This window comes from Bufo bufo, chromosome 2 (assembly GCF_905171765.1).
Source record: "Bufo bufo chromosome 2, aBufBuf1.1, whole genome shotgun sequence".
Lineage (NCBI taxonomy): Eukaryota > Metazoa > Chordata > Amphibia > Anura > Bufonidae > Bufo > Bufo bufo.
This window is the reverse complement of record NC_053390.1, coordinates 652,565,006-652,590,764: the sequence shown is the minus strand read 5'-3', so window position 1 is coordinate 652,590,764 and position 25,759 is coordinate 652,565,006. Positions and strand designations below refer to the sequence as shown.

At 49.1% G+C, this 25,759-nt stretch overlaps 1 protein-coding gene and 1 pseudogene across 1 annotated transcript in view; one reads left to right on the top strand and one right to left on the bottom strand.

Annotated features, from left to right (window-relative positions):
- Positions 1-25,759, top strand: part of SH3D19 (SH3 domain containing 19) — a 141,195-nt gene that overhangs the window by 38,781 nt on the left and 76,655 nt on the right. The window lies entirely within an intron of this gene.
- Positions 13,442-13,643, bottom strand: LOC120992953 (annotated as a pseudogene).

Genomic DNA, 25,759 nt, shown 5'->3' with positions numbered 1-25,759 from the left:
CCTTGGACGCATCTGTCCATGGACTTCATTACGGACCTGCCTCGTTCCTCGGGGAAGACTGTGATTCTGGTAGTAGTGGACCGTTTTAGCAAAATGGCGCATTTCATTCCCTTTCCTGGGTTACCCAATGCTAAGACGCTGGCACAAGCGTTTGTTGATCACATTGTTAAATTGCATGGCATTCCTTTCAGACATAGTTTCTGATAGGGGCACGCAATTTGTTTCCAGATTCTGGAAGGCCTTCTGTTCTCGCTTGGGGGTTCGGTTGTCGTTCTCTTCTGCTTTTCACCCGCAGTCGAATGGTCAGACCGAACGCGTCAATCAGAATCTTGAGACATATCTGCGCTGTTTTGTGGCGGAGAATCAGGAGGATTGGTGTTCTTTTTTGTCCCTTGCTGAGTTTGCTTTAAATAACAGTCGCCAGGAGTCCTCTGATAAGTCACTATTTTTTGGTGCATATGGGTTTCATCCGCAGTTTGGGACATTCTCTGGAGAGGGGTTTTCTGGTTTACCTGATGAGGAGAGATTTTGCTCGTCTTTGTCATTTATTTGGCAAAAGATTCAGGGTAATCTGAAGAGGATGAGTGAGAGATATAAGCGTGTGGCGGATAAGAGACGTGTGCCTGGTCCGGACCTGAATGTGGGGGATCTGGTGTGGTTGTCTACAAAGAATATCAAACTGAAGGTTCCCTCCTGGAAGTTGGGTCCTAGGGTTTATTGGGCCTTACAAGATCTTGTCCGTCATCAATCCCGTTGCCTTCCGTCTTGATCTTCCTCAGACTTGGAAGATCCATAATGTTTTTCACAGGTCCCTATTTAAACCTTATGTCCAACCCATGGTACCCTCCTCTTTGCCTCCTCCTCCGATTTGTTGTTGATGGTAATCTTGAATTTTAGGTCTCTAGGATTGTGGCTTCTCGCATTATCCGCGGTTCTCTCCAGTACCTCGTTCATTGGGAGGGTTATGGTCCTGAGGAGAGGATGTGGGTCCCAGTGGCGGACATTAAGGCCACTCGTCTCATCAGGGCTTTCCATAGGTCCCATCCTGAGAAGGTGGGCTCTGAGTGTCCAGAGTCCACCCGTAGAGGGAGGGGTACTGTCACCGCCAGCTCTGTGAGAAGGTCTGTTAGACGTTCTTCGCTACCTCTTGCATGAAGTTCTTTGTTTTGGTTTCACTTTGTCATCTCCTTTCCTTTTTCCAGCTGTCATCAATTTGCACTGATTGTCTCCCTTTATATTCCCTCCCATACTGCCTCACTTTGCAGTTTATACTTCTTACTGGATGAGTTGTTCACTGCTGGATGCTCCTTCTCCTGATTCCTCAGATAAGTCTGTTTCCTTTAGTTGTGTTTACTTGCTGGCTTGATTGTAGGTGACCCTGACTCCGTCCGTATTAAGTGCATGGAGCCGGTGGTCGTGTCCCCTCACTATTATAGGGTTTTCAGGTGTCAGATAGTATAAGGTACGTGGACATGCAATCATCTACCATAAAGATCTTTGCATGGGCATAGCAGTCAGGGAGAGCTCTAGGGGTTTTATAGGGCTCACCCATATGTTCCTTAGTTTGGGATCAAGCCAGTCGGATGTTTATTTATAAGTTCCAGCTTTCTGCAACACCATCCATGACAGACAAGCTGACTATAAAAAATGGCGAATCTCGCGGTTTTTCTTTTACAGCATTCACTGCATAGTAGATTTGTTCAATATTTTAATAGTTTGGAATTTTCGGATGTGGCGATATGTAATATGTTTATTTCTTGTTTATATATTTTATATGTAAAAATTGGGAAAGGGGGTGATTTATACTTAATATTTTGGTGTTTTTTTCTTTTCTTTTACTTTTTTTTTTACTATTTCCCCCTTAGGGGCTAGAACCTGGGATCTTTTAATCCCTTGTCCTATTCACACTAATAGAGCTCTATTAGGTTGAATAGGATCTTACACTCTCCCTGCTGCCCTGTGCATAGTACACACAGCAGCAGGGAGAAGACCATGGCATCCAGGGCTTTGGTAGCATCCTGGCTGCCATGGTAACCGATCGGAGCCCCAAGATTACACTGCTGGGGCTCTGATCAGAAGCTGCCACTGCCGCCAATGAGAGGAGGTGAGGGGACTCTGTGGCCACTGCCACCAATAATTTTAATACTGGGGGGAAGGGGTGCACTGCGCCACCAATGATTTTAATACTGAGGAGGGGGAAGGGGGAGGGCGCACTGATATTTAACGTTTAATACAAATTCAGCCGGTGGCAGAAACACATTGCTTGCACCCGACCTCTGACAGGGAGCTGCGATCAGCGGCAGTTAACCCCTTAGGTGCGGCACCTGAGGGGTTAATTGCTGCAGATCGCAGCGCCCTGTCAGAGGTCGGGTGCCGGCAATGTGTTTCTGCCGCCTGTATTTGTAATGTATTAAACGTTAGTTATCATTGGTGGTGCAGTGTTCCCTCACCTCCTCTTCGTTCCCATTGGTGGCAGCGGCACCTGTGCTGCTGAGGAGAACATGGCCGTGCTGAGAGCAGCGCGATCCATGTTCTCTGATACTAGCACAGCCTAGTATCGATAAAGGACAAATTCCGGTATGTTATTGATACCGGGACAAAAGTATCGATTGGGTATCGAAAATTCGATATCTGAAACAACCCTACATCATATGCAATAATATTAAATGGTGCCATTAGAATATACAACTTGTTCTGCAAAAAACAACCCCTCAGAGGCTATGTGAACAGAAAAATATGGCTCTGGGAAGGCGGAGAGTGAAAAAACAAACACTGAAAATCGCAGGTTCCTCTAAGGATTAAGGCTGGGTTCACACTTGAGCGTTTTACAGCGCGTTCAAACGCGCTGTAAAACGCTCAACACATGAAAACCAATGGTTCCCTATGGCCCTGGTTCTCACTTGAGCGTTTTACAGCGCTGAAAAACGCGCTGTAAAACGCCCTACGCTCAAACAAGTACTTGAGCTTCTTTGGGGCGTTTTGACGTGCGTTTGTGGCCATAGGACATTGCAGTCAATCACACAAACGCGCGTCAAACGCGCGTTTACTATTGCAAAAAACGCTCGTCAAAAACGCGCGTTAAACGCGCATATCAAAGACGCTCAGGTCTGAACCCAGCCTAAGGGTACGGCAATATGTGTCATGTGACACAAAATTATGTTCGACTTGCTGTGGCGCGACTATCTTAGAACTGCAGATAAGTCAGCGGCAGGAAAGTTGTGCTCAACATGCGATACAAAAAAATCCAACATGTCAGAAATGTTTGCGACTGTCTCATCGCAGCATGTCACATGTCACATGTTAGGCTACTTTCACACTGGTGTTTTGAATTCCGTTTGTGACATCCATTTCAGGGATCTCACAAACTGTTCAAAACGGATTGGTTCAGCCCCAATGCATTCTGAATGGTTAAGGATCCGTTCAGAATGCATCAGTTTGGCTCCGTTCCACCTCCATTCCGCTCTGGATGCGGACACCAAAACGCTGCTTGCAGCGGAGCCAAACGGATCCGTCCTGACTTACAATGTAATAGAAACATAGAAACATAGAAACATAGAATGTGTCGGCAGATAAGAACCATTTGGCCCATCTAGTCTGCCCAATATACCTGAATACTATGGATAGCCCCCGGCCCTATCTTATATGAAGGATGGCCTTATGCCTATCCCATGCATGCTTAAACCCCTTCACTGTATTTGCAGCTACCACTTCTGCAGGAAGGCTATTCCATGCATCCACTACTCTCTCAGTAAAGTAATACTTCCTTATATTACTTTTAAACCTTTGCCCCTCTAATTTAAAACTGTGTCCTCTTGTGGTAGTTTTTCTTCTTTTAAATATGCTCTCTTCCTTTACCGAGTTGATTCCCTTTATGTATTTAAAAGTTTCTATCATATCCCCTCTGTCTCTTCTTTCTTCCAAGCTATACATATTAAGGTCCTTAAACCTTTCCTGGTAAGTTTTATCCTGCAATCCATGTACTAGTTTAGTAGCTCTTCTCTGAACTCTCTCTAGAGTATCTATATCCTTCTGGAGATATGGCCTCCAGTACTGCGCACAATACTCCAAGTGAGGTCTCACCAGTGTTCTGTACAGCGGCATAAGCACTTCACTCTTTCTACTGCTTATACCTCTCCCTATACATCCAAGCATTCTGCTGGCATTTCGTGCTGCTCTATTACATTGTCTTCCCACCTTTAAGTCTTCTGAAATAATTACTCCTAAATCCCTTTCCTCAGATACTGAGGTCAGGACTGTGTCAAATATTCTATATTCTGCCCTTGGGTTTTTACGCCCCAGGTGCATTATCTTGCACTTATCCACATTAAATTTCAGTTTCCAGAGTTCTGACCATTCTTCTAGTTTTCCTAAATCCTTTTCCATTTGGCGTTTCCCTCCAGGAACATCAACCCTGTTACATATCTTTGTGTCATCAGCAAAAAGACAAACCTTACCAGCGAGGCCTTTTGTAATATCACTTATGAAGATATTAAACAAAATCGGTCCCAGTACAGATCCCTGTGGAACCCCACTGGTAACATTACCTTGTTTTGAATGTTCTCCATTGACTACAACCCTCTGTTGTCTGTCACTCAGCCACTGCCTAATCCACTCAACAATATGGGAGTCCATGCTCAATGACTGCAGTTTATTGATAAGTCTTCTATGTGGGACAGTGTCAAAAGCCTTACTAAAATCTAGATATGCGATGTCTACTGCACCTCCACCGTCTATTATTTTATTCACCCAGTCAAAAAAATCTATAAGATTTGTTTGACATGATCTCCCTGAAGTAAACCCATGTTGTTTTTCATCTTGCAATCCATGGGATTTTAGATGTTCCACAATCCTATCCTTTAATAGGGTTTCCATTAATTTGCCTACTATTGATGTCAGACTCACTGGTCTATAGTTGCTCGATTCCTCCCTACTACCTTTCTTGTGAATGGGCACGACATTTGCCAATTTCCAATCTTCCGGGACGACTCCTGTTACTAATGATTGGTTAAATAAATCTGTTAACGGTTTTGCCAGCTCACCACTAAGCTCTTTTAATAATTTTGGGTGTATCTCATCAGGCCCCTGTGACTTATCTGTCTTCACCTTAGACAGCAAACTTAATGGGGACGGATGGGGACGGATCTATTTTCACTGACACAATATGGTGCAATTGAAAACGGATCCGCCACCTATTGACTTTCAATGTAAGTCAGGACGGATCCGTTTTGACTTAGACTTTTTTGACAGAATAATGCAAACGGATCCGTTCTGAACGGATACAAGCGTTTGCATTATAGTTACGGATCCGCACCTAACGCAAGTGTGAAAGTAGCCTTACATTGCGACAAATGTCACACAACACATGTCGCCGTGTAGCCATGTCCTAAAGATGTCCATTCTGTATTACAAATGACTTTAAAATACCAGAAGGAATGATGGAATAAACAAAGGAATCAAAACGAATAACTTCAGTGTGAATAGCACCTAAGAAAAGGTACACTTGGATCTCACATGGATGGACACTGTTACTTAGTAATTAAGCCATAGATATTCAATAATCAATATGTTTAATATGTACTGGACCAGAATAAAATTCCAGTTTTTATCATTAGAAAATCTTATACTGATATTCCTAAATTAGTTTTCTTGGTTGATTTGTTTTTGCATGATCTCCAAAGAGTTGTGTTGATTATGAATTCCAGATCTTGAATAAATAGTGAATTATCGTTTCATCTGTTCTGTTAGCACATACCGACTTGCTGAGTCACGGAGCTGTAGCTGACTGTTCCTGCCCATACAAAACGTTTGCTGTTGGTTTTACATGGGTGTATTAGAGATTAAAAAGTGACAACTAAAAGAAAATAAAAGTGGTTGTTCACATTATGCATTATGGTTTGGTTGAGTGTGCATGTGTTCACAGCTGAGAGAAAGTAATAAAGGTGGATTTACACTGCGCGATAGTCCTGTGAACGTCTGTGTCTAAATGTGCTACCGATCACCCGAAGAACAAGCAAAACACTCTTCCTGGGGGGACCCTGTGTTCGTGCAGGCACCTAAATTATTGTTTCCGGGCAGCAGATCGTGCTGTCTAAACAGCGATCTGCTGCCCAGAAACAATGCAGCTGAGGACGAGCGATTGCAATAACAATCCTCATACTGTGAAGGAGATCATGCAGCGGTCTCCTTCACTGAACAAGCAGCCGACAGTTGGAAAGGAACGCTTCCTTTTCGACAATTGGCTTCTCCTCGGCCCCTTTAAACGCTTAAATAAAGCGAGGGGAGTCGAAAAATAGATAAGTTCACCATAAATTAGCAGTCCGGTGACCACCATTCAAATAGTTTCCAAAAAGTGGAAGACACAAGTCCAGGGCTACTGTTTTCATTGTTCACTCTCTTATTATCCTGATGATTATTTGGTGTTATTATATCTATTTGAATATGGGATTAAAGAGATTTTCCAAGATGTTAATACTGATGTCCTGTCCTCAAGTTAGGTCATCAGTATCTGATCGGTGGGGCTCGGTAAGGCAGTGTTAGGCCCCTTTCACACAGGCAAGAATTGCACGCGGGTGCAATGCATGATGTGAACGCATTTCACCCGCACTGAATCCGGACCCATTCACTTCAGTGGGACTGTTCAGATAAGCGGTGATTTTCACACATCACTTGTGCGTTGCATGAAAATCTCAGCATGTTCTATATTCTGCGTTTTTCACGCAACGCAGGCCCCATAGAAATGAATGGGGATGCGTGAAAATCACAAGCATCTATAAGCAAGTGCGGATGCAATGCGATTTTCACGCATGGTTGCTAAGGAGACGAGGGATGAGTTACCCGGGACCCCATTTACTTTATTATTTTCCATTATAATATGGTTATAATGGAAAATAATAGCATTCTTTAATTCAGAATGCTAAGTAAAAGGTCCATTGTGGGGTTAAAAATATATATATTTTTAACTCGCCTCATCCACTTGATCGTGCAGCCGGGCTCATCTTCTTTCTTCTTCTTCTTGCAGGACCTGGCTGCAAAAGGACCTTCAGTGACGTTATCGCGCTCACCACGTGGTGAGCGCGATTACGTCATCAAAGGTCCTTTGGCAGGTCCTGAAAGAAGATGATGCTGGCTGCGCAAACAACAGGATAAGGTGAATTAATTATACTGTATTTTTTTTTTTTACCCCTAAATCCACATTTTAGTAAGCATTCTGTATTAAGAATGCTATTATTTTCCCTTATAACCATGTTATAAGGGAAAATAATAAAATATACAGAACACCTAACCCAAACCCGAACTTCAGTGAAGAAGTCCGGGTTCGGGTCTGGGTACCACAGTCAGTTTTTTATCACGTGCGTGCAAAACGCATTGCACCCGCGCAATAAAAACTGAACATCCGAAAGTTTTGAATATACCCGTATTATTGGGCGTTATATTCTTGTCTTGTTTTCTATGCGCATGTTTGTTTCATTTGTACTGTAAATGTGTTGTGCATAGCATCTCTGATCACTAGGTGGTGCGTGCTCTTTTTTTTATTTCATTTTTTCATGTCCAGACGTTATATACTTTGTATACATACACTTTATTAGGTGTTCATCATGCCTCCAGTTGATGGGTGGTGCACTGCTGCTGAGTCATTCTTTACTTTAAGCACTGGCATCATGTGTACTTCTATGGTTTACGCAGGCGCCAGACTTCTCTGTAGGTAACACAATTAATGACTCTATCGTATACAACTGTGATGTGCTTGTTTAAACCTTGGGACTAGCGTCTTCCCCCTGAGGAAGCCACAGAGCGTTTTTTTGATTGAAACGTCTTTATTACGATCAGTCATCATACTTACATACATTAGTACTGTGACGCAGCACAGGCCATGAAACAGTACATAATAAATTACTTTCAGTCGTCTTTGCGAGCATGGCATTGTTATGTAAAGCACGGGCTAACCCACACTATACATCGCAATGAATGCTACACTAGCATACCTATTCAATCACAAAACCTTCCAACAAAGCATTTAGACAGTGATGAGGGGAAGGGGAGGTGGGAAGGAGGGGATAGGGAGGGGGAATCACATGTCCTTATCTTTATTGAGAAGACAAATACAAACGGGGGGAGAAGGGGAAGGAGAGGGGTTTAGTCCTCTTCTTCTTCGTCGACGTCCGAGATGTTGTAGTCCTGCAGCATACTATGGATAAGTCTGCGGCAGTCCTGGACGGACTTGTTCTCCCTCCTGAGAATGAGCCGGTTCCTAGCAAACCAAATAGCGTCCTTAAAACAGTTCATAAGGCGCCAGGCCTCCTGGATGGCTCTGACAGTATGGATTCCAGGAAATAGTCCGTACAGCACCGAAGTGTGTTGCAGGCTGTTCCTGGGCACTGAGTCTTTGAGTTCATGTTCCAGGGCATCCAACAGGCGCTGTGCAAAGCGGCACCCCCAAAACAGGTGGTAAGGTGTTTCCTCCACGAAAGGGCACCTGGGGCAGTACCGGGTTTTGCTCAGATTACGGGCATGCATGAATGACCGGATTGGCAGTCCGCCCTGAATGGCCATCCATGACAAGTCCTTATGCCCGTTAGTCAACCTGTTTGACGACACATTAGTCCAAGCTGTCTCTAGTGTGTCGTCCTGGATCCCTGGAATTGACTCAAGCACGTCCTTTGCTCTGATGAGTTTGTGGATAGTTTTTGGCTTCCACAAGTCGGGTTTGAGGCCCTCCAGCTGGTGTTCCCTCACAAACCTGACGACGTCCCCGTAGAACCAGGGAGCGTGCCAGTTGTAAGGGATGGAGCTGTCCCACTTGTCCCAGCCCAGACCCCTCCAGAGGGGCAGGAGGAAGAAGCGAGACATAGCCTTGCCCGCAGAGCCGTTAGCAGTTCTCAGAGTCCGACGAACGCTGTCACAAACAAAGGCGATCCGCAGTAAAGTGGGCAGGTCCGGTATGCCCTTTCCGCCCTTGCGGGGCTCTTTGTACATGATGGCTCGTTTCACTCTGTCCATCTTAGATCCCCAGATGAAGCGAAACACTGTCCTGGTGATGGCCCTGGAAACGGTGGCAAGAGGGGGCCATGCCTGTGCGGTGTATTGTAGCACAGGCAAAACTTCATTTCGCAGGACGAGTGCTTTCCCTTCAATCGTGAGGTGTCTAATGCTCCACAGTCCAATTCTTTGGTTTACTTTGGCCAAGCGTTCTTCCCAAGACTTGAGGGCTGCGCCTTCCTTCCCGAACCAGACTCCCAGAATTTTGATGAAGCCCGATTTGATGGTAAATGGGAAGGGGGCAGAAGAAGCCAGTTGCCAGTCTCCGAAGAGCATGGCTTCTGACTTGCCGCAGTTGACTTTGGCCCCTGAAGCTTGTCCGAACTCCTCGCAGGTCTGGACGAGTGCAGTCACCGAACGCCGGTCAGCGCAGAAGACAGTCACATCATCCATGTACAGCGAGCACTTGACCTCGTGGTGTCCAGGTCCTGGTGCGGTGATCCCTCTGATCTCTCCATTCTGCCGGACAGACTCCGCGAAGGATTCTATAACACAAACAAAAAGGAGAGGTGAAAGAGGGCAGCCTTGTCTGACCCCTGAGCGAACCGAAAAGGGGTCAGTCTTCCAGCCGTTCACCAACACCGTACTGCAAATGTCAAGATACATCAGGTCAACAAACGAACAGAACCTCCTGCCCAGGCCCAGCCTGCGCAAAGCCCTGCCCATGAACGCATGGGACACACGGTCAAAGGCCTTCTCCTGGTCCAGGCTGACCAGGGCCGCATGTACGCGGCGGTCTTTGACGTAGTGTACCGTGTCTCTCACGAGAGCGAGGCTGTCTGCGATCCTGCGGCCGGGAATGCCACAGGTCTGGTCCGGGTGGATGATTCTGCCGATGACGACCTTCAGCCTGTTGGCTAGCACCTTGGCGAGGATCTTGTAGTCCACGTTCAGGAGAGAGATGGGACGCCAGTTTCTCAGGTCACATCTCTCCCCCTTCCGCTTATACAGGATCGTGATCATTCCTTCCCTCAAGGATGGGGGCATTGTACCCTCCACCACCATCTCCTCATAGAGTTCCAACAGGTCCGGACAGATCAGGTCCCCCAGCGCTACATAGAGCTCTGCTGGGAGGCCGTCACTGCCCGGGGTCCTGCCGGACTTAAAGGATCTAGCGGCAGAGAGCACCTCCCCCACCGTCAGAGGGTCATCCATGGCCTCCGTACCTGCAGGATCAAGGTGGTTAGTGATACCTGACAGGAATTTATCGGCGGCCTTCTGGTCGGTGTTCCTCAGGGAGTAGAGGTCGCTGTAGTAGTCTGTGACGACTCCCATTACTTCCTCCTTCCCCGAACGCATGTTGCCGTCTTTGTCTCGGAGTTCGTTCAGGGGCATGTGGCCGGCGTGGAGTTTCCTGAAAAAGAACGAGTTACACTTCTCATCCTTCTCCAGGTTTTCCACTTTGGAACGGAAGACGATCTGCTTGGATTCCTCCTCAAAGTGCCTTTTCAGGTTCTTTTTGGCCTCCTCCAGCTCCCGCCTAACGTTCCAGCCGCACCGGTGAAGGTCTTGCAGGGACCGCAGCTCTCGCTGCAGCGCTCTGAAGGCCCTCTTCTTCTCACATGCCTGATGTTGTTGTTTGGCCTGAAAGAAACAACGAAACTGGACTTTAACATACTCCCACCAGTCACTAGTCTGTTTGAACAAGCATTTGACATTCCGCCAGGCTGTGTAGACCTCCCTAAGTTCCGCAAGCACATCCTCGCGATTCAGCAGGGCGCAGTTCAGTTTCCAGGACCCTCGGCCGGGGGGGAACCCGGTGCCTAGGGTGCACTGGACCTGAATGGCCCTGTGATCGGAGAAGAAGCAAGGGACCATAGAGTGTCCACACTGCCTGACTGCCCGAGAGGTAAACACAAAGTCGATCCGGGAGCGGAGTGAGCCATTGGGTCGGCTCCACGTATAATTAATGGAGCCGTTCCCCATGGAACCCACAACGTCCTGCAGACGCGCTTCGGTCACCATCTCAATGAGCAGTTTGGAAGTGACATCAAGCTTGCTTGACGTCCCGGAGCTGCGTCCGTCCCCCTCGATCGGGCAGTTGAAATCCCCGGCCATCACTACGGTCCTGGTGGTGGCGAGTTTCAGTCGGAGGGCCTGGAATAACTCCAGTCGCTCACCCTTGTCAGGGGAGGCGTACACGTTGATGAGCCTAACCGGCTCTCCCGCCCAGGAGCCGTCTACGACAAGTAGTCTGCCGCAGACGAGCTCCTGGACGGAGTCAAGTGTGAACGCGTTTCCCCTGAGGAGGATGGCAACCCCGGCCGACTTGCAGTCGCCACCCCCGGACCAGTAGGACGGGCCGTGGGACCACTCCCTGGCCAGATGGTTGTGTGACCTAGAGGGGGGCAAAGAACACTCCTGTAACATAAACACGTCGGCAACCTGTGCAGTAAGAAAGGTTAGTACCGTCTGACGTCTGAACCTGTCCCTGATGCTCCTAACATTAATGGTAAAAAGGTTAAAATTCGCCATCATGTGAGAGAAAAAAAGAGGTTAGCGAAACACGATACATCTTAGTTACCACTCCGGTCGTCCGGCGGCTTCTCCGTTTCTTGTCCGCTGTCCGGGGGTCGCCCCTGCAACAGCGCAAAGTTCGCTACGATCTCCTCTAGGGTTATCTGTAGCCGTATCGGGTCGGCGGTTGCTCCGTTGGCCACCATTTCCTCCACCTCGGTCTCGTCGAGGCTAACAGGGGGGTGGAGGGTTTGTTGTTGGGGGTCCTCGTTAGTGGCCTCCGGTTCTTCCGTCTGCTGTTCTGTTTCCTCTTTGTTGGGTGAGGCCCCTTCCTCTGCCACAACCATCTTCTTTTTGGATTGGTCCGCGATGGGGCTGTCTCTCTCCTTCCTCTTCCCTTTCCTGACCTCTGGGGAGGCAAGAGGGGGAAAATCCTCCAAAGAGAGGGCTACAGCAGCTGGAGGGGGGATTAGTGCTGCTGCAGTGGTGACAATGGGGCGGGTTGGGCTTGGGGCGGTGGAGGGTATCACTGAGGTAATGGGCAGTTGGATAAGGGAATCCTCAGTGGTGGTGACTTCGGGGGGGGGGGGGGGGCGGGAGGGGGGGGGAACGGAAGCATGGCCTAGGGCAGGTGTCTGCTTACCCTCCTTCTTTTTGGACTCCTTCGCTTTGGGTTTTGTTGCTGCCGGAGGTGCGGTTGCGGTGGGGTTCCCGCTGGCCGGTGCTCTGGCTGCGACTGCTGCCCAGGTGCGTTCTCTTTGTGGGCAGTCCTTGTAGATGTGCGACGCCAGGCCGCACAGGTTGCAAGCCGTCTTCTTAGGGCAGTCCCGGGTTTCGTGCCCTGTCACTCGACAGATCCAGCAGGCCACTTCCTTGCAGTCGCTCAGCCTGTGCCCCTTCTTGCCACATTTCCTGCAGGTCTGCGGCATGTCGGGGTAGTAGACGAGCGCTTGGGAGTTGCCCAGCGAGAAGGTCGGGGGCAGGTGTTGCACGCCATCCGGGTCTGTGGAATCCCTGTTCAGGCGGACGATGACTGACCACTTGCCGGTCCAGAAGCCGTTTCCATCCAGGATGTGGGTGGGGTCCCTCATCACGGTACAGAAGCGCTTCAGGTAGGTGACGATATCCTTGCCTGGGATGTGTGGGTTCCGCATGGCGACGGTCACTCTCCTCTCTTCTCTCTGGACTGGGCAGCTGCCCACAAAGCGTCGAAAGGGGGAGTCCGGCTGTGCGGCCTTCACCATCTCCCAGTACCTCTTGCAGGTGTTCACGGAGGCAAAGGTTATCCAGAAGATCCCAGTGAAGAAGGCGTGGATGCTCGTCACCTCCGGCTTGGCAAATCCCTGCTCCAGGACCATCTTCTTGCCAAACACATCCTGGCTCAGGTCCGGTGTTCTCCCGTCCACTTCCTTCAGCTTCAGGACGACCGTCTGCCTCATCCAGGGCTCCAGGGGAGGGGAGCCGGGACTGGGCTTCTGGCCGTCCCGTTGCTTCGGAGGGGCGGGTGCCACCGGGTCCGCAGCCGAGGAAGTGGGGGCTGAAGGGTCCTGGAGGGCCTCTGCCGTGGCCTTTCTTCCTTCTGCGGTCTTCTTCGTCTTCTTCTTGGGAGGCTTGGAGGTTGAGGTAGAGGCCATGGCTTCTTCCTTCTTCCTGCCTTCCTCTCCCAGGAACGTCTTCTTGCTGGGCGGAGCTTCTTCCGGGGAAGGGCGGAGCTTCTTCCGGGGTAGGGCTTCGCCGAGCCTCTTCTCCTCGTCGGGGTCCCCCGAGGCCGGAGTCTTCAGGCCGGAGTCTTCAGTCCTCGTCGTCGGGGTTCCTCGTCGAGTCTTCGCAAAGTCTTCTCCTGGATCGCAGTCGGAGAAGATCTTCCAGCTGTCGTGTTCGGGGCTGTCTAGATCCAAGTAAGCACTGTCTAACGTCGTACACCAAGACTATTAAGCCACAGGCCAAGAGGAGGTCGGAGACCAGAGCACTCTTGTTCCCTGGGGAATAGCCCTACACCCAATAGCAGCAGTGAGCTGAAGCTGAATTTAATCAACGATGCTCAAAGGCAGAGTGCAGGGGGTACCCACAAGGACCTGGGCCGGCAAGAAAAGGCAGACTGATAAGAACAGATACTACACTTGATCTTAGCCAAAAGGCCGAGAAGCACTGAATCCGGACCCATTCACTTCAGTGGGACTGTTCAGATAAGCGGTGATTTTCACACATCACTTGTGCGTTGCATGAAAATCTCAGCATGTTCTATATTCTGCGTTTTTCACGCAACGCAGGCCCCATAGAAATGAATGGGGATGCGTGAAAATCACAAGCATCTATAAGCAAGTGCGGATGCAATGCGATTTTCACGCATGGTTGCTAAGGAGACGAGGGATGAGTTACCCGGGACCCCATTTACTTTATTATTTTCCATTATAATATGGTTATAATGGAAAATAATAGCATTCTTTAATTCAGAATGCTAAGTAAAAGGTCCATTGTGGGGTTAAAAATATATATATTTTTAACTCGCCTCATCCACTTGATCGTGCAGCCGGGCTCATCTTCTTTCTTCTTCTTCTTGCAGGACCTGGCTGCAAAAGGACCTTCAGTGACGTTATCGCGCTCACCACGTGGTGAGCGCGATTACGTCATCAAAGGTCCTTTGGCAGGTCTTGAAAGAAGATGATGCTGGCTGCGCAAACAACAGGATAAGGTGAATTAATTATACTGTATTTTTTTTTTTTACCCCTAAATCCACATTTTAGTAAGCATTCTGTATTAAGAATGCTATTATTTTCCCTTATAACCATGTTATAAGGGAAAATAATAAAATATACAGAACACCTAACCCAAACCCGAACTTCAGTGAAGAAGTCCGGGTTCGGGTCTGGGTACCACAGTCAGTTTTTTATCACGTGCGTGCAAAACGCATTGCACCCGCGCAATAAAAACTGAACATCCGAAAGTTTTGAATATACCCGTATTATTGGGCGTTATATTCTTGTCTTGTTTTCTATGCGCATGTTTGTTTCATTTGTACTGTAAATGTGTTGTGCATAGCATCTCTGATCACTAGGTGGTGCGTGCTCTTTTTTTTATTTCATTTTTTCATGTCCAGACGTTATATACTTTGTATACATACACTTTATTAGGTGTTCATCATGCCTCCAGTTGATGGGTGGTGCACTGCTGCTGAGTCATTCTTTACTTTAAGCACTGGCATCATGTGTACTTCTATGGTTTACGCAGGCGCCAGACTTCTCTGTAGGTAACACAATTAATGACTCTATCGTATACAACTGTGATGTGCTTGTTTAAACCTTGGGACTAGCGTCTTCCCCCTGAGGAAGCCACAGAGCGTTGTGATATGTGTGGGGACGCTTCAGACCGGACCCCAGACCTCCCAAGTGTCCCTTTTTTGGAGGGTACTCAAACAAAACAATAGCTGATCTTAGGGAGACCAGCTACAGAAAACACTGTGGAGCCTCATATAAGAGTCTCGACACAGCAATCCAAAGTGCAAAGCTCCCTGGGAAATAGTGATATGCAAAATAACCATGGAGCCCCAGTTATGGGTCTTCAACACAGTGAAAGCCAGATATCCCTCAAAGGAAGGAAAACCGAGCAAAGGGGTGTCCCCATTACAGAGATCACCAAATCCACCATATTAAGTGGCCCCTATGTCAAGATCCTGATCTTTTACAAGCTTTAAGGATGTGACGGGGAAGACCTAAGCCAGTCATCCATCCACAGACAGCTGTTTTGGGGTGTTGCCCCTCATCAGTATGGAGTAGGATTCTGGCTAACCGGGAGCAATGCCTTGGAGACTACTCAAACAAAACAATAGCTGATCTTAGGGAGACCAGCTACAGAAAACACTGGCTTTCACTGTGTTGAAGACCAGTGTTCCCTCTAAGCTTTGGCAGTTGCTGAGCGGGGTCGGCTAGAGATGGGCAATGCTTAGTCAAAGGTGGGCGATAGGACAATCAAACAAGAGATCATCACCAACATATTGGCAAAACAATAAATCTAGCCTACTAAGTAAGACAAGATAAAACAGTTACTGGAGTGGACGGACAGTGTGACAGAACCGCACACAAAATGTCTCCTGCGGAGTGAAGAAAGACCTTGCTAAGTGCTAACCTGACACTGGCTAGGACGTCTAACTTATACATCTTCTTGTATATAGTGATATGGACCATGTTGGTATAACCTGGGCATCTCCTGTATATAATTATATATGTACAGCTGGTATAAGTAATACATCTTCTTGTATACAGTGATATGGAACATGCTGGTATAACCTGGGCATCTCGGGTATATAATTATATATGTACAGCTGGTATAAGTAGGGGTGCACCGAAATTTCGGCAGCCGAAAATATCGGCCGAAAATGCACCTAATCCACTTCGGCCGATATTGTTACATATCGGCCGAAAATATGGGGTGTGGGATTTGTCACCCACCATCTGCGGGCGGGCGCCGGGCGGGCGGTTTACTTTGTCACTGCATCTTTATTTTACCTTACAATCGTGAGGCTCTAGTAACTAACAACTCTGCAGGCAGAGCGGAGGCCGGCGTAACGTCACTTACTCACGTGACGCGCCTGCTCCGCCTCCTTCATTCATAAAGTGGGCGGAGCAGGTGCGTCACGTGAGTAAGTGACGTTACGCCGCCCTCCGCTCTGCCTGCAGAGTTGTTACCGGAGCGTCACGATTGTAAGGTAAAATAAAGATGCAGTGAGTGATGCTGTGAGCAGCAGGGCCGGGGCTGTTATGGGTAGGGGGATCGGTCTATGGCACTGCTATGGGGAGGGGGGATCTGTGCACTGTTATGGGGAAAGGGATCTGTGCACTGTTATGGGAAAAGGGATCTGTGCACTGTTATGGGAAAAGGGATCTGTGCACTGTTATGGGGAAAGGGATCTGTGTACTGTTATGGGGAAAGGGATCTGTGCACTGTTATGCCCATAACAGTGCACATATCCCCTTTCCATAACAGTGCACAGATCCCCCTCTCCATAACAGCGCCACCCACAGATCCCCCTCTCCATAACAGCGCCACCCACAGATCCCCCTCTCCATAACAGCGCCACCCACAGATCACCCTCTCCATAACAGCGCCACCCACAGATCCCCCTCTCCATAACAGCGCCACCCACAGATCCCCCTCTCCATAACAGCGCCACCCACAGATCCCCCTCTCCATAACAGCGCCACCCACAGATCCCCCTCTCCATAACAGCGCCACCCACAGATTACCCTCTCCATAACAGCGCCACCCACAGATCCCCCTCTCCATAACAGAGCCACCCACAGATCCCCCCCTCCATAACAGCGCCACCCACAGATCCCCCTCTCCATAACAGAGCCACCCACAGATCCCCCTCTCCATAACAGCGCCACCCACAGATCCCCCTCTCCATAACAGCGCCACCCACAGATCCCCCTCTCCATAACAGCGCCACCCACAGATCCCCCTCTCCATAACAGAGCCACCCACAGATCCCCCTCTCCATAACAGAGCCACCCACAGATCACCCTCTCCATAACAGCGCCACCCACAGATTACCCTCTCCATAACAGCGCCACCCACAGATCCCCCTCTCCATAACAGCGCCACCCACAGATCCCCCTCTCCATAACAGCGCCACCCACAGATCCCCCTCTCCATAACAGCGCCACCCACAGATCCCCCTCTCCATAACAGCGCCACCCACAGATCCCCCTCTCCATAACAGCGCCACCCACAGATCCCCCTCTCCATAACAGCGCCACCCACAGATCCCCCTCTCCATAACAGCGCCACCCACAGATCCCCCTCTCCATAACAGCGCCACCCACAGATCCCCCTCTCCATAACAGCGCCACCCACAGATCCCCCTCTCCATAACAGCGCCACCCACAGATGAATTTCATTCATGAAAAAGAATTATTAATAAAATCATTAAAAAAAAAGTATTTTAAAAGTATTTGGGCAAAAAGGCAGTTTCGGTTTTCGGTCAAGGGCATCCTGAATTTTCGGTTTCGGACCAGAATTTTCATTTCGGTGCACCCCTAGGTATAAGTAATACATCTTCTTGTATACAGTGATATGGACCATGCTGGTTAGAACCTGGGCATCTCCTGTATATAATTATATATGTACAGCTGGTATAAGTAATACATCTTCTTGTATACAGTGATATGGAACATGCTGGTATAACCTGGGCATCTCGGGTATATAATTATATATGTACAGCTGGTATAAGTAATACATCTTCTTGTATACAGTGATATGGACCATGCTGGTAGAACCTGGGCAACTCCTGTATATAATAATATATGTACAGCTGGTATAAGTAATACATCTTCTTGTATACAGTGATATGGAACATGCTGGTATAACCTGGGCATCTCGGGTATATAATTATATATGTACAGCTGGTATAAGTAATACATCTTTTTGTATACAGTGATATGGAACATGCTGGTATAACCCAGGCATCTCATGGTGTATATAGTTATATTTGTGCTCGGATCGGCTCATGATGAGAGGGTCCCCTACCTAAGCCTATACTCCCCCCCCCCCCCCCCCCCCCCACCTAGAAGCAGCAGAGTTATGCCGGAACTGCTTATCGAAGGGTAGCCTAAAGGGGCCACACCAATGATGAGTCCTGAGAAGAAGGGAGGGCTTCTGGGTGGGTCGAAAGCATTCGAACTGACAAGTGGGGGCAGGGGAGCCAGGTTTAAATAATTAAAGCCCCGCCTCCCCTCACACAAACACGGCACTCTTAATTGCCTACCACTTGTGCTCGGATCGGCTCATGATGAGGGTCCCCTACCTAAGCCTATACTCCCCCCCCCCCCCCCCCCTACCTAGAAGCAGCAGAGTTATGTCGGAACTGCTTATCGAAGGGTAGCCTAAAGAGGCCAAAAGAACCATGCATAGGAGTTTGAAAAAACTTGATAACAGAAACTACAAAACCAAAACTCGAAAGCCAGTGATATTTTGTATAAGGATCCGGGATATAACGCATGGAACTGCGACGACCCAACCGTTTGATGACATGTACTGGCACCTTATGCATGGACGGCGCAGCTGCCGCGCCCATGCGGAAGGAATGTCCTGTGATCCAGAGAGGACCGACCCCTGAACCTGTCAACTAAACCTGAATGTACGTAAGAAAGGCCGCGGTGGTTAGCCGGGTATTGCCTAGTTCGAGTACTGGAGAACATGCCACTTGGACTAAATACTACGCAGCCAAGCCTCCAAGGCCTGCACCGGACACCATCTGCTGTCCGTGGGAAAGTATCTGACCGCCACCGATTCCCCCGGCCGTGACGTCTTGGACGAGGCCAAGGTGAGGACATAGCGTATTGGTGCCCATGAGCTCGCCTGACCTGAGGAATCCATGGAAGGCCAGGTACAAGGCTGTTTCTACCAGAGCACCAACCTGCGGCCCGAACGGTTTACCCTGCAGTTTGTCTGTCACGGCCTGAACAAGCTACCGGTAAATGGCTGACGCACATGTCGTTTCACAACAGACATCTTGCGCAAACCCTTCAACGCCGCTTTGATCGGGTGGGCGGAGAAGAGTGACGGTAGGTCGGGATGTAGCATGTACCAATGGTGCTGAATACCTGCCATGTATAGTTAACAATGCTATAGGACAGGTTTAATTGAGAGTGGCAAAACCCTGACGAAGCCCAATAGGTGAGTGATAGGCCCCCGGCCAGCGGCCGGGTAGGTGTTCTCATATCTCTGAAACGGGCGCCAAGCTGTCTTGTAAGCCCTCAGAGTATTACTGGCCAAGGAATTGGCCATCAGTCTCTCAGCTATGGTGAGATGAGAGACTAGTCCCAGCGCAGCTGGGTCTGGTGAGGAATCTTTTATTTTTATTTTATCCTCCATGCGTGAGAGACTCTAATGGCGGAGTCATGTGTGTAAACCTAAAGCGGAGAAGCCATGCGCGAGAGACTAATGGCGGAGCCATGCGTGAGAGACTAATGGCGGAGTCATATGTGTAAAACTAAAATGGAGAAGCCATGCGTAAGAGACTCTAATGGCGGAGACATACGTGTAAAACTAAAACGGAGAAGCCATGTGTGAGAGATTCTAATGGCGGAGTCGTATGTGTAAAACTAACACGGAGAAGCCATGCGTGAGGGCCTCTAATGGCGGAGTCATATGTGTAAACCTAAAATGGAGAAGCCATGCGTGAGAGACTCCAATGGCGGAGACATATGTGTAAACCTAAAACGGAGAAGCCATGCGTGAAAGATTCTAATGGCGGAGTCATATGTGTAAACTAGGGCTGCACGATATGGGAATTTTGTGCGATTGCGATTAGGGCCCTAAAAATTGCGATAACGATGTGCGATGCGATATTTTAAGGGAATTGTGCTAGAGGTCTATTTGCTTGGATTTTCCCATATGAGCCGCTGACGCGGCTGGGTATGACATAGTTATGGGGGATCTGTGGATGGCGCTGTTATGTGGGGGATCTGTGGATGGCGCTGTTATGTGGGGGATCTGTGGATGGCGCTGTTATGTGGGGGATCTGTGGATGGCGCTGTTATGTGGGGGATCTGTGGATGGCGCTGTTATGTGGGGGATCTGTGGATGGCGCTGTTATGTGGGGGATCTGTGGATGGCGCTGTTATGTGGGGGATCTGTGGATGGCGCTGTTATGTGGGGGATCTGTGGATGGCGCTGTTATGTGGGGGATCTGTGGATGGCGCTGTTATGTGGGGGATCTGTGGAGGACGCTGTTATGTGGGGGATCTGTGGAGGACGCTGTTATGTGGGGGATCTGTGGATGGCGCTGTTATGTGGGGGATCTGTGGATGGCGCTGTTATGTGGGGGATCTGTGAATGGCGCTGTTATGTGGGGGATCTGCGGAGGGCACTGTTATGGGGGACCTGCGGAGGGCACTGTTATGGGGGACCTGCGGAGGGCACTGTTATGGGGGACCTGCGGAGGGCACTGTTATGGGGGATGTGTGCTATGACACATGGGGCCACGAGGGGGGCCAGCATAAGACACACATATAGCATCTTATGCTGGTCCCCCTCATGGCCCCATGTGTCCCTTCATGTGTTAACTCTCCTATTCATAAAATGGCCAGCCTCTGTACTTTCACAGTTTCACTATGAATGCACTCACACTGCAGAGAGCGGCAGAGAGCGAGCCGGCCGGCGCGTGACTGACGTCACTGTCACGCTCCTCCCACCTAATTCAGGAAGCAGGAGCGTGACTAAGTGACGTCAGTCACGCGCCGGCCGGCTGCCTCGCTCGCTCCCGCTCGTCGCTGCAGTGCATTCATCGTGAAAGTAAGTACAGAGGCTGGACCTGTTATGTTATCAATAGGACAGAGGACTTTTTTTTATCAATAGGGGCCCCTTAATATATAATAATCGCGGCATTTTCGGCTCGGCCGAATCGCCAAACCGCATTTGCCGATTATCGCGGTTTGATTACTTTAGCGATATATCGTGCAGCTCTAGTGTAAACCTAAAGTGGAGAAGCCATGCGTGAGAGATTCTAATGGCGGAGTCATATGTGTAACCTAAAACGGGGAAGCCATGCGTGAGAGACTCTAATGGCGGAGACATATGTGTAAACCTAAAACGGAGAAGCCATGCGTGAGAGACTCTAATGAAGGAGTCATATGTGTAACCTAAAACGGAGAAGCCATGCGTGAGAGACTCAAAAAATGTATTTTTATTTTATTTTATTTTTTTTAAACTATAAACCACTTAAGCAGCTCCCGTACGGGCACAGCTCTGAGTACGAGCATGAAGAGCATGGTATAACGCAGATCACCTGCACGGACTAACTAACATCCTGTGCCTAAATAACCCCCTTGGATCCTTATGTACGGCTGGCAGCAGGAAGCCAGCCACCGCCTATGATCTGCTCCCCCTGACCAAGCCTAGTACTCCTTCCCCTGATCCCTGCCTACCTAACGGCACGGCGGCCCGTGCCAGACTTTATTGAAGATGAGGAGCCTTTACCCCCCAGGCGCGTGGGGAGCTCACGCTGCTCCCTGGCAGAATGCACCAGTGCGGGGGAGCCCCCCTCCTCAGCTAGGGCCGACCCACCGCTGGCTGGACACTCGTACCGCGTGGGAAGCAGCGCCACTCCCTGACAATGTGCACCGGATCAGAGGGAGTCCTTCCTTTACCGTGGGCCCCGGCCCCCGCTGGTTTGAACCGTGTGAGGAGCCGCACAGCTCCCTGGCATTGTGCGCCGGTGCGGGAGTGCCCCCCTCACCTAGGGGCTGGTTATTGTGACTGGAACCCGCTGGGAGACTGAAGCCTGACCGGACCTACCTGTGACCGTGAAGGCTGACCTCCCAGGCCGTGGCTGACCCGCGTGCGTAGTCGTGACGCAACTACCCGTAGATGCCCACCCAGTGCCTGTAGTCAACGGGAGTGCGACAGAGTCTGTGGATGTGACCGACTAGCCCCTGTAGTCGTGAGGGGACCCTACATCGAGAGTAGCGGTAACGGACCATCGCCTGTAGACGTGGTATGTCTGTTGACATGAGACTAATGCCTGCAGTCGTGGCAGGCCTATATAACGAGTCTGTAGTCTTAACAGATTTGTGCCTGCAGTCGTGGCAGGGCTTTAGAGCGGGTCTGTAGTCGTGACAGACTGATGCCTGCAGTCGTGGCAGGGCTTTAGAGCGGGTCTGTAGTCGTGACAGACTGATGCCTGCAGTCGTGGCAGGGCTTTATAACGAGTCTGTAGTCGTGACAGACTAAATGCCTGCAGTCGTGGCAGGGCTTTATAACGAGTCTGTAGTCGTGACAGACCTGGCAAAACAAAATTTATAGCATTGATAGGCCACCATACCCAGTCCCCCAAGCCCACGCAGGAGTAAAAAGGGGGGGGTGGCCCATGCATGCGCACCACACCTGGCGGCCATAACAGCCACAAACCCCACAGTATCGCAAAGTAGCCAACCACCTGTGGACCTGAATAAACAAGGACAGACATGTGAGTGAGCGAACCCCGGCTGAGTGACCCTTCACCCACGCAACCGATCCCTAGCTAACCACCGGCTTGTCGCGGCTGCGCCCGAAACCGACCCACTGACTCCCGACGTACCGTATGTGCTATGGGCGGCCAGGCTGCGTGCGCAAGGCGTAGTGGCCATCCCCCTTCCTTGAACCCTCTTTTATTTAATACTTAAATTTTTTATTTTTATTTTTTTCCAACTGACGCCTGCCTTAGTGCCTGGCCACTGGTGCTGAGCAAGGAGCCCAGTACCTGGACTGCAGTACCAGCATGGCCTGTAGGTGTCGACCTCTCTCAGACCAGGACCTGCTAGAGCGCCGAAGGGCAGTGAGCCGCACTGTGGAGCCGATGGCCGGCGTGACCGCTGCGCTGCGTGCGACGGTATGAGAGCGGGAGTGTGACTCGCCGCAACGGAGCCACAGGTGAGGAGGCTGTTGTACAGTTTAGCCTGGGGGACGCTGCATGTGGGAGCGGGGTGCCTGGAGCGGATCGGAAGTGCGGGCAGTCACAGGTGCGGGTGGGGACCGGCGGGCACGCCCGGCAGCATGACATGACATAAATAACGAGACGGGTGTGCAGCCACCCAGCCTACCTATTCTCCGCAGCGATGAGCCCGACGCCGCCGACCACACGAACTAACAACGAGACACGCGACCTCTCTGGAAGGACAGCCAACCCACGAGCCGATTCGAAAGCATTCGAACTGACAAGTGGGGGCAGGGGAGCCAGGTTTAAATAATTAAAGCCCCGCCTCCCTTCACACAAACACGGCACTCTTAATTGCCTACCACATGTTACTTTTTCCCCCATTTTCCTTGGCTGAGACAAGCAACATTGCCAATGCAAAACCTGAAGGGAATGCAATGCTGTTCCAGAGAGACTCACTCTAGCCTCTCTAAGATGGCGGCGCCAACCAGCATTCCCTTGTTTTGCATTGGCTAGTCTGCTGTGATAAAACCTCCCATACAGTACATGCTGTTTCATGTGCTGCTCACATGAAGGACTTATCACTATCAGGCTAGGCCAGAGAGACTCATTCACTTCACTCACTCTAGCCTATAGGATTAAAAATAACTAAGATTGGTTAGTGTTCTCCCCTACTACTGACATTCTACCATCATTGATTGCTGAACTGGTCTCTCCTGGTATTTCTAGAGTGTTAACTCGTGACAAGAAGTGGAGAACAGCGGGGGACAATAGTGGCACTAGTAGTCTACTAGTGCCACTATTGTCCCCCGCTGTTCTCCACTTCTTGTCACGAGTTAACACTCTAGAAATACCAGGAAAGACCAGTTCAGCAATCAATGACGGTTTCTAGGATTTTACTTATTGTAGGTAGCCCAAAAGAGAAACTCAGTCTCACTCCAGCGTGTGCCTCTGGCCTGGCTCTAAAATGGCCGCGCCGCCGCCACTACCGCACTTTACTGCCTGCTGCTGCTCAGTCCTCCTCTTTGACCATCCAAAAAGTTGGGAGCTATGTGACCCCTCTGCTTCCACTACCCACTCTGATAGTTTGTTTATTGTGTGTTCATTTCAAAATGTATTATTTTGTTATTTAATTGCGTTTCATTCTTTGGCACATTTTGTTTGTGGGTGATTAAATATATATATTATTTTTGTGCCACTTTCTTTGTAGCAAAGGAGGTTGGTCACTTATAATGGTGCATGCCCCCGTTTTCTTGTATTATGGAGGTGTTTGCCTTTTAACTTTTTAACTGTGGTACTTTATGTTGCCATTGTTGCTAGAAGATGCTCTGTAAAGCAATTTTGGGCCTAGCAGTGTCCTGGAAAACGGATGACACACTGGGGGCAAAAAATGGACACTTGTCCCAAACACAAATTTTTCACATACATCTTCATGGGTGAACCACTGACCATCTTGTCACAGATGTCCTCACAGACATGTGAAAGAGGCCTAGGATTATGCCTTTTTGCGACACAGTTAATAAATCGGACGCACATCTAATTAACATAGCCATGCCCACTGTGAGATCATATTGTGACCAGTCACTGATTCTAAGGAACACTTGCTACCTGCAGATCTGGTCTTTCTGTGTAAAGCATTTCTTTTACAGACCTACCTTGTAAGTAACCGAACAGGTAGAGCACACTTTTCACTTGGCAGAATTTTAAGGGGTTCTCTGGGAATCCCCGCCACCTCCCCAAATCCCACCCTTCCCCAATGCTGGAATTCGAAGCAACCAGTCCTGGTCACATTTTAGGATCTGTTGCTTGTGGCCACTTTAAATCATTCCTGAAGAACCCTTTAAGCACACAGTAATCCTTTTCACTCTGTGCCTTCACTGGTCAGACGAATGTGCAGTTGTGATTTGTGCACTTCACAAAATAGACAGTAGGTGGTGGTCATAAAAAATAGGAATCCTAAAAATATTCATTTCTCTCAAACCGTGCAGTAGAGAGAGGTCAGTGCTCAACCTGATTTCCTTTTTTAAGTAGTGAAAATGAGGAGGAACCGAGGACTTCCTGTATGGCTGCATTCTTTCATTGCTCTTTGACCAGTTTAGCTTTTCCAGTCATAAGTGTGGTGAGGCAGGACCCATCCCTCCACTCCTCCGCCCCCCTCTTCTGGATACTGCTGTGTGATTTCATCCCTCGCTCGCTGTCTGTTCCTTGTATGCCACCACATAGAATTACTAGATAGGCTGAAAAACATATACAACAAAAGGCCTGGGTAAAGTCCTCGCTGGATACAGGTAAGTCCTGGACGGAGTGATCTTTGTCTTTGTGCCTGTGTGTGGCGGAACAGAGTGTGCACATAGAAAGTGTGAGAATACAGATGTAGTAAAGGCGAATTTGTCTCTAGCACTCCTAACTATGATACTACAACAATGCTTTGTGCATCCTTTTTCTATAGGACTGAAGATGGGATATGATCAGCTCTGCTACATCTATCGAGTGTATTATATACACAGTATATAGTTATATCAGTATTTATGTATAGATCACGTGAGAAGTGCTGATAATTTACAAGCACCGTGCTTTCTGTCATGGGGTTTGACATATACTGCAGTTTACGATGCAGCGTATGTAGTATTTTTTCAGATCCTAAAGGTATTACATGAGTATACTTTTCCTCTTAATTGGTTCACACGTTGGTTCTGCTTTAAAAGGCATGCATGAACTATAAGGTAACTGCATGGTGTGAACACAGCCTATAGGACATTGAACAAATGTAGCAGAATATTCTACAGTTTGAAGTTTTGCAAGATACTTGTGTTACAGAACAGTGCAATCTCAACAGACTGCAGCCTGGAGGTC